Raw genomic sequence first — 10000 nt, forward strand, 5'->3', positions numbered from 1 at the left:
CATAGATGATACATACTGTAAACTGGGGAGGACAGTGTGAACCGCACTCGACCCAGTCACCCTATCTCACAGTCCACTCTGTGTGTAACAAAGCGAAAGCACCAAAGCACTATCGTTCAACAACATCCATTTTATCCTCGCTGCCACAGGACACTATCCAAACAACGACAAGAGGAACGTCACGTCCACTAATAAGACAGAATGTCTCACATCACCCGCAAACAACGCAGCTCAAATCAGCCAGCAACACCCACAGTGGTCCACCCAGTATCAACACAGGACGCAACGCCACGCCACAACACAAAAGGTACAAGTAATAAAATACCCTTTGGCCACACCCCTTATAAAGGCATCGAACCAACCCACCACCTGACACCAGCCAAACGTACATCCTGATTTGACACATCTCTGGCAACCTAACCCACGTTGGCCCTTAACCTAACCCACGTTGGCCCTTAACCTAACCCACGTTGGCCCTTAACCTAACCCACGTTGGCCCTTAACCTAACCCACGTTGGCCCTTAACCTAACCCACGTTGGCCCTTAACCTAACCCACGTTGGCCCTTAACCTAACCCACGTTGGCCCTTAACCTAACCCACGTTGGCCCTTAACCTAACCCACGTTGGCCCTTAACCTTACCCACGTTGGCCCCTAACCTTACCCACGTTGGCCCTTAACCTAACCCACGTTGGCCCTTAACCTAACCCACGTTGGCCCTTAACCTAACCCACGTTGGCCCTTAACCTAACCCACGTTGGCCCTTAACCTAACCCACGTTGGCCCTTAACCTAACCCACGTTGGCCCTTAACCTAACCCACGTTGGCCCCTAACCTAACCCACGTTGGCCCCTAACCTAACCCACGTTGGCCCCTAACCTAACCCACGTTGGCCCCTAACCTAACCCACGTTGGCCCCTAACCTAACCCACGTTGGCCCCTAACCTAACCCACGCTGCACCTTAACCTAAGTTACGCTGCACCTTAACCTAAGTTACGCTGCACCTTAACCTAAGTTACGCTGCACCTTAACCTAAGTTACGCTGCACCTTAACCTAAGTTACGCTGCACCTTAACCTAAGTTACGCTGCACCTTAACCTAACTTACACTGCACCTTAACCTAACTTACACTGCACCTTAACCTAAGTTACACTGCACCTTAACCTAAGTTACACTGCACCTTAACCTAAGTTACACTGCACCTTAACCTAAGTTACACTGCACCTTAACCTAAGTTACACTGCACCTTAACCTAAGTTACACTGCACCTTAACCTAAGTTACACTGCACCTTAACCTAAGTTACACTGCACCTTAACCTAAGTTACACTGCACCTTAACCTAAGTTACACTGCACCTTAACCTAAGTTACACTGCACCTTAACCTAAGTTACACTGCACCTTAACCTAAGTTACACTGCACCTTAACCTAAGTTACACTGCACCTTAACCTAAGTTACACTGCACCTTAACCTAAGTTACACTGCACCTTAACCTAAGTTACACTGCACCTTAACCTAAGTTACACTGCACCTTAACCTAAGTTACACTGCACCTTAACCTAAGTTACACTGCACCTTAACCTAACTTACACTGCACCTTAACCTAAGTTACACTGCACCTTAACCTAAGTTACACTGCACCTTAACCTAACTTACACTGCACCTTAACCTAACTTACACTGCACCTTAACCTAACTTACACTGCACCTTAACCTAACTTACACTGCACCTTAACCTAACTTACACTGCACCTTAACTGTCACATGTAACGTCACAGGAATGTAGCTTTGCCTAACAGCAACCCTCTGAACATAGTTCACTGCTTGGATCCTCTGGTGTCATGTGTATTTCTTGATGCCATGGTGCGTACCCTCACATAAAGGTCTTTCGAGTGTTGCGTACTTTCTACACAGTCCCGCTAACCACTGGAAGGGTGTACCGCTACAGAACGAATATCGCCCTCCCCTCCTGCCCTTCCAAGCTGGTCGGTCAGGCGTTTGTTTGTGAAATGAGCCTTGCAGCTGTTCAGTTGCATTCGGTTGTCGATGCAGTCAGTGTACGTTGTGGTACGGCCTGTGTGGACTGTCCGCTGATGTACGCGTAACCCACACTGATCATCCGTCGTTACGTACTGAGTGACATAATGTGGCACATGCTTGACCGTACACCGGCTGCGCCCTACAATGGCGAATCATAAGGGCCATATGTTGTGCACGATGCTACTTGTCTCGTCTCCCCATTACAGCGAGATTGCACTGTTGTACGCCGTACAGACATGTGGTAAGTAGGTACGGACGAAAGTATTGCATGTTGGCCCCCCCCCCCCCTCCTCCCTCTGCCGGGAATCAGCGTGAGCCGTCTGTTGATGTAGCGACGAGGGTTTTCCTATTTAATCGTATTGCCCCACACAACATGATAGCACGGTGGACCGCGTTCCACATCTGCGACATGCTACAGAGGCCGGTTGACAGTCGACCGCGCAAGGGACATTGCACACGTGCGCGGACCATCTTCCACGTGTTCTCTCGTGTACATGCCGCAGTGTGTATGTGGGCTGATGTAGCGTGTCGTGACACATAACATGCAGGCATGCCAGAATCGTAGATTTCGCAAATGTAGATTGACGTATACGTTTGCTGCCAAAGATCCGCAAATGAACTGGAAATCAGTTGTTGAGCGGTTGTTCGCGCTGCAGGTGCATCGGTGATAGCGACGATCGGTACATCTGTGAACCGGTTGTTTCGGCGGTACCCGCCATGCCCCCGAACCTGAGTTGGCCATGTGGGTATGAAGCGATACGAGGCTGTGGCTTGGCGGGACAGTCCCCGGCCGGTGAGGGGGGGCCGCCCGGCGTGCTGGCCGCGCGCTGCGTGAGCGCACGCACTACAGCCGGCTGGTGGGGGGCGCCCAGTGGCAGGAGCGCCGGCCGACGGGCCCGGCTGGCGTCCCAGCTATGCGCCGGCGCACCCTGCGCGCGGCGCCAGGCGGCCAAAGTGGGTTCTGCCGAGCCCGGTGCGAAGCGCGGTGGACATCTGCAGTGTGCTGGTCCGATTGCGGACTGTGTGCGTTGAGGATGCGCCGCCGCCCGGCACTCGGCGTCGCGACGCCGTCTGCTGCTCGGTCGCCCCCAGCGGTTCTCGCAGGTGGTTTGTATCGCAGCTCTGCGGACGTGTTGGCGCGTGCGCTGTGCTGGGAGAGTTCGCTTCTGCACCCAAGTGGGGCTTTGCCCTTTTGTGGCGCTGGCGTTGGAGCTGCCGGTCACCGTAGGTGGCGCGTGTTGTTTCCCGCCGGCAATGCCACGACAGCACGCTCCCGGGCCTCTGTCGGCAGCGGCAAGCTCAGTTGGGAGCACGGGTGTTCGCACTGAAAGCGTCTACTCGCCTATCTCCGGGCGATTGCGCCTCTCTCGAACCCGACCAAGTACTTAGGACGGCGCTGCGCGCCGCCGGGACCTGAGAGGGTTTCGAGGTGTATCGTGCAGGGGAGCTCAGCCTCCTCCTGTTTGCAGAATAATTGAGCGGACGCTTGCGTGTTCGCGCGGGCCCTCGGGACACACTCCCGGGCGGCCGGCTGCTCAGCTCTCGTTGACGCAGCTCCCTGGTTGATCCTGCCAGTAGTCATATGCTTGTCTCAAAGATTAAGCCATGCATGTCTCAGTACAAGCCGCATTAAGGTGAAACCGCGAATGGCTCATTAAATCAGTTATGGTTCCTTAGATCGTACCCACGTTACTTGGATAACTGTGGTAATTCTAGAGCTAATACATGCAAACAGAGTCCCGAGTCTGGCGTGAGGTCGGTCGCTCGACGGCGCGTTCGGCGCGGGCTCGCCCGTAGCCGGCGCGCCGTAAGGCACGGAGGCTCGCACTGGGGCGTATCGCTTCCAGACGGGCGTGCCGCGGCACTCCTCACAGGGGAAGTGATGTGTCTCTTACAACCTCTCCTTCCCAAGTGGCTCTTTCCGCCTTCCCGTGGTGCCAGACGTTAAGCTCGGCATTTTGCCGTGCGACAAAAGGGAGAGCTGCGACCCAACCCGATGCGAAAGCGAAGGGTGCGTGGCACAGGGGGAGCTGTGTCGAGGGACGAACATCTGTCCCTTTCTGTTCGCAGGGCCCAGACCAGCAGGAGCTCTGCATGCCGGCGACTTCGTTTGTCGGCGTGGGATCGCGGCGCGAGTCGGCAAGGGTGCTTCGCCGCGCCCCTGGGTAACCGGGGCGTGTTCTGCCAAACCCAGGAGGTGGTGACATCGCCTGGGCCAGGTTAACTGGGTCCAGACCGCCGAACGTCTGGGGGACCGGCCCGCCACCTGAGTAGGAGTGGGTCCTTGGCCGTAAGGTGGAAACTCGGGCTAGTAGGCGGCGAAGGGCGAGAGGTGCATCCGCCTCTCCGGAGTGCGGGGTGCAATTGCCGAGGAGCGTCGCGTGAAATCGCCGATGACGAAGCCATCGATGGGGACCAGTGCGCTGGCAACGGCGTGCTGAACCCGGCAGTTCGATAGGGCCCTTGACCTTGGGGCGAGGTCGGTGGGCGAGCTGCAAGAAGTCCCCCCCCATGCCAGAGGAGCCGGTCCGGGGCAAGAGACGGGCTCCCACTTTCTTCTTTATCACTCGTTAATCATGGCTACAACTATAACGAGTGATTCGAGTGCGCTTTCGAGGGCTTCCGCTGTGCCTGATCCCTCTCCACAAGACGAGGTGGGGCAGGCAGATGTTGATACTGAAACCGTCGCACAGAGGCATAACAGAATCGCCCTGTTGATTGACCAGAACGTGAAAAATGGCAAGATCAGTCAGGCTGCCTTGACCATTATTAAGAATGAACTTTCAGCCTGGGCTATTGCCCATGCAAAATTAGAAGGCCGTTTAGAAGAACTAGAAAAAGAAAACAGCAGGCTGCGAAAACAACCAGCCAAATCCTGGGCGGCAGTGGCTGCGCAAGCGCCCATTAAGCCAACTACCACAAAAGATACAATCGACAGGGTAGCAAAGAGACAAGACACGGCAGTTTTTCTTCGGACGCTGCCAGGACAGGACACAAGTGTAAAAAAGCTACAAGAACTTTTAACTACCACAATAGATCCTGTAAAGGACAAAATAAGAATTAAGAAAGTTAAACCCAGCAAGAACTCTGTAATAGTAGAAGTAGCCTCAGAAGAAGATAAGGAAAAACTACTAAAAAACCAAAAACTGAATGCAGTAATGAAATGTGAACCTCCACGGAAAAGGAATCCTTTGGTGATATTATATGACGTGCCAACTATAATGACTAATGACGAGTTAAGTGAGACAATAAGGGGACAAAATTTTGAAAGCATGAACGCGGAAGAATTCAATAATAAATTCAAACTCAAATTCAAAACAGGACCCCGTGATCGGGACGTTGTCCATCACGTGGCCGAGGTAAATCCACAAATGTGGAAGCAAATTACTGGAATGGGCAGACTATATGTTGGGTTTCATGCAATTAATGTAAGGGATTACATCGTGGTACCTCGTTGCCACAATTGTGGGGACTTGGACCACATTCTCAGGCACTGCACCAGGGGGTCGGCGTGCTCCAAGTGCGGTGACAATGGACACGTACGTAAGGACTGCAAGGCTGCCAGTGTTTGTATTCCCTGTAAGAGTAGAGGGAAAAACCATGTGGAGCTACAGGACGGAGTTGCCCTACATACAGGATGTTAGAACAACGCCTAATATCCAGAATTGATTATGGTTGAGTCTGACACAACCTACAGGATGCCAAAGCGAAAATCCCCGAGCAAGAGAAGGAGGGATGCTATGAGGGCTCACAAATTCAGGGAATTTCTGAGATCGCTATCGAGCTCAGAAGTCGAAACAGCAGACACTGCTGTCCAGACAGAGGTATTCATGGTAGATAAAGGACAGCAAACAGAATTTCCCATGCCACTCATGGCTCCCTCCCCTCGAAGCCGGGGATCTGAGCCGAAAACAGACCATCCACGGCAAGGGCATCCTGTGGTAGCGGCAACCCCCAAGGAGAAAATTGAAAAACCATCCATACAGGAAAATATAGTCACAAGTTCGAGTGTGGGTTGCACCTCTGATACATCAATTGTCAGGCTTCCGCCTGTCGATCCGGTGAGGGTGTACCCAAACCTCGAATTTACGATGCAGCTGGCAAGACTGGAGCAGCCGGCAACCCTGACCACTGCCTTGAGACATGTGGTCCGAATTGGACATGAGAACGGCAGAAAGGTAACCTTCTCGGTGATGGAGGCTGTAGATAGAATACAGCTAAAGTCGGTGAATCTCCCCACGGACTTCGGAGCCCTGCGTGACCTGCTAAAGAAACTGTTTGAAAGACGAGGAGAAAAATTTGATTTAGAGGATATATACGTCCAGTCAGTGCTGGCAAACGGAAGAATAACTTTCGATCCGAACAAGACCTGGCCATATGACCGTGTACACACATATTATCCATGACGACTAGGACATCTGTCGGCCAACTAAATACGCACAACAGTCGACTTGTGATGCAGGAACTCCGTAGGGAAGTGGAGGAGAGGAGACTGGATGTACTCTGTTTGCAGGAGCCTTACTCTCTGGCTGGCAAAATTGCTTTTGTGGCCACTACATGGCAAGTCATCAGCTGTGGGGATGCCCCCAAAGCAGCTGTGGTAATCACCAACAAAAAACTGCAGGCAACCTTACTTTCGCAGTACTCAAACAGTCACTGCAACGTCATAGAACTGCAATCTCCAGCAGGCACTATAACACTCATTAACATGTATTTTCAATATGGAGATGATATCGACATACATTTAGACCACCTAACAAGAGTGGCTATGGCGTTGCAGGGACGAAGAGTTGTCATAACTGCGGATATAAATGCGAAGTCCCCCCTATGGTACAGTGGCACAAGGGACGAAAATGGTGGAAAGGTGGAAGAAGTGATTATGTCGTTGCAGCTTGTGGTGGCAAACAAACCGGGAAACTCTCCCACCTATGCGGCGGGAGGGGGGCAAGGCACGAACATCGACGTGACCTTGGTCACGCCAAATGCGGCAAACCTAATACAGAACTGGAAGGTGATAGACAGTGCCACCACAAGCGATCACAACCTTATCACTTTTACCTTAGGGAGCAGGGAGTGCCACTGGGCCATGGGGTGGGAGGTGCAGTTGAACTTCAGGAAAGCCAACTGGGAACGCTTAGCCAGAGAGTGTGACATTCCTCCGTTACCGGATGGTGACAGACAAATTGACATCGACAACAGAGCTGAGGAACTGGTGTGTGCAGTGACTAGAGCGATGAAGGCGGCCGTGCCAACTAGGAGGAGGGCCATGGCGGCCTCGCCGACACCATGGTCTCCTGAGCTGCAGGAGCTGCGTCAGTCTGTCAGAAGGCTGCGAAGGCACTACCAGCGCAGTGTCGTCTGGTGGGAGAAGCAGAGATGGTTACTGCTATACCGGGAGGCAAAGGAAACATTTCAAAAAGAATTAAAAGCGGTCCGAGTTAGAAGCTGGGAGACATTCGTGACCAATCAGCTGGCCTTGGATCCATGGGGGATTCCGTATAAACTAGTAAGAGAAAAGATCCGCTCCCCTATGATGCTGTCCACAGTCAGGCATGGGGATGGGATGACGGACTCATGGCAGGAGACTGCTGAGGTCCTACTCCGATCCCTGTTGCCTGACGACGACAGAACAGAGGATACTGAGGAACAGCGACGGTTGCGAGATTTAGATCTGGGCGACTATACAAATGATGAGGCAGTCCTCCCCTTCTCGGAGGAAGAGGTCGCTGCCCTCATAAAGACAATAAAGAGAGGGAAAGCCCCTGGGCCAGACGGCATTGTGGCGGAGGTGGTGCAGTTCTTGGCCCCACAACTGGTCGCTCCTTTGACCCAGCTGTACAACGAGTGCCTTCGGCAAGGTAAATTCCCGAGGATCTGGAAGGCAGCAAACGTTGTAATCATTAAAAAAGGCCCCGATAAAGATCCAGCTGAGGCAAAGTCTTACAGACCCATCTGCCTTCTGGATGTGCTCGGGAAAATCCTTGAAAAGCTGCTTGCTGATAGGCTGACTGCCCACCGAGTGCTGCACGGGATGAGCGACAGACAGTTTGGCTTCAGGCCTGGGCGTTCCGCATCTGATGCGATCGCCCTGGCGGCCGAGGTCTGTGGTTCGGCCCCGTGCAAGTACATCGTCGGCATCATGGTGGACATTAGTGGCGCCTTTGACAACCTGTGGTGGCCTTCGCTCTTCTCCTGCTTGCGGGAGAAAGAGTGCCCAGGGCCGCTATACGGTTGCCTTAGGAGCTATTGTGTAGATCGGGAGGTCTGGCTATCATCCCCTAGCGGGAGGATTGGAAAACCCATAACAAAGGGATGTCCCCAGGGTTCCGTCTTAGGTCCCCTATTTTGGGATATCCACATGGAGCCACTCTTAAATGCATTGCAACAAAATGAAGATGTGCTAGAGGTGATAGCCTACGCTGATGACCTCCTTCTACTGGTTGGCGGCCGAAGTCGCGAGGACATTGAACCAAAAATAGATAGAGCCATGACGCAACTACTATCATGGTGCCGTAATACCAAGATGACCATCTCACCGACTAAATCAACCTATCTATTACTAAAGGGACAGTTAATAAGAAACCCGACTGTAAGAATTGAGGGCACACCAGTACTCCGACGACGAGAGGGACGTTACTTAGGGATCATCATCGATGAAAGGTGGAACTTCGGAAAGCACATTGAAACCGTGACACAAAGAGCTCTGCAAATTCTCAATAACCTTATCACCATAGGTCATAAAAGATTTCATCTCCCCCCTCACCTTATCAAATTGTATCATAACAGCATACTAACATCAATAGTGGGTTACGGCGCGGGAGTCTGGGCACACAGGCTCACGAGGGTTGTGCCCGCCATGTCGGTGAGAAGGGTTCAAAGGAACATGATATTAAGATCTGTGGGGGCATACAGAACATCTCCGGGAGGGGCCCTACTAGTAATAATGGGGCTTTGTCCTCTGGATATCAAACTCAGGGAACAGGGTGCTTGGTATTGGGCAAAGAAAGGGGACATAGAAAAAGTAGAAGACATCTTGGGAGTTAGGGTTAGGGATAAGGGCGAGATACGGAAGAGGGGTGAAGAGCTATGGCAAGAAGTTTGGGAGGCAGAGGAATCCGGCAGAAGAACTTTCAGCTTCCTGCCGAATGTGAGGGAAAGAATAAGCATGGGTTATTTTGAACCAACTAGGGGTTTGTTCCACTTTCTCACTGGACATGGGCCTTACCCGACGTATCTATGTCGGTTTGGGAAGAGGGCAACGCCTGCGTGTGACTGTGGTGCATCGGAGGGAACTCCCGACCATGTGGTCTACGAGTGCCCCCTTTTCGATGATGTAGCAACTACACTTAGACAGCAACTACCCAACTATGACACGTATATGTTATTAAGACAAGAAGAGACCTTTCGACTGCTAAATCAGTTGGCAAATGAGGTATCACGAAAGGTCCTAACTCAATATCTGAGAGAGCTTTAAGACTTAAAAATTAACATACTAGGTCAATGCCCCAATCCCGTACCGCCTGTGCGTGGACTGGTCGACTGGTAAAGTTGGAATCCGCCACGCGCAGGATAGGGGGAGAGGGGCGACCATACCGGATTTGACAACGCACCGTTTCTGACTTAGAATAGTTCATTAGGTTAGGAAATTAGAATAGGAATTAAAATAGAAACCTGCAGCGAATAAAAGTATTGGCCTGCCCTGTGCCAGGGCGCGTTCACCGGGGTTAGCTCGGTGAGCAAGGCACACAAGTAGGATTGTATAATTATTGGCATATTTGTAACGCTGCAGGCAGTAGAGACTAGTGTAAGTAGTAATACTAGGAGTAGCAGATTTGTTAATTAGTAGGTCTGCCCATTCAACTAACACACTGTCTGTAGATTATAATTAGAAATGTATAAGCTGTACCTAAGTAATGTATTATATCATGACCCACTAATTAATAAGGTGGTGGGTTTTATT

Source organism: Schistocerca gregaria, unplaced genomic scaffold, assembly GCF_023897955.1.
Source record: "Schistocerca gregaria isolate iqSchGreg1 unplaced genomic scaffold, iqSchGreg1.2 ptg000458l, whole genome shotgun sequence".
NCBI lineage: Eukaryota > Metazoa > Arthropoda > Insecta > Orthoptera > Acrididae > Schistocerca > Schistocerca gregaria.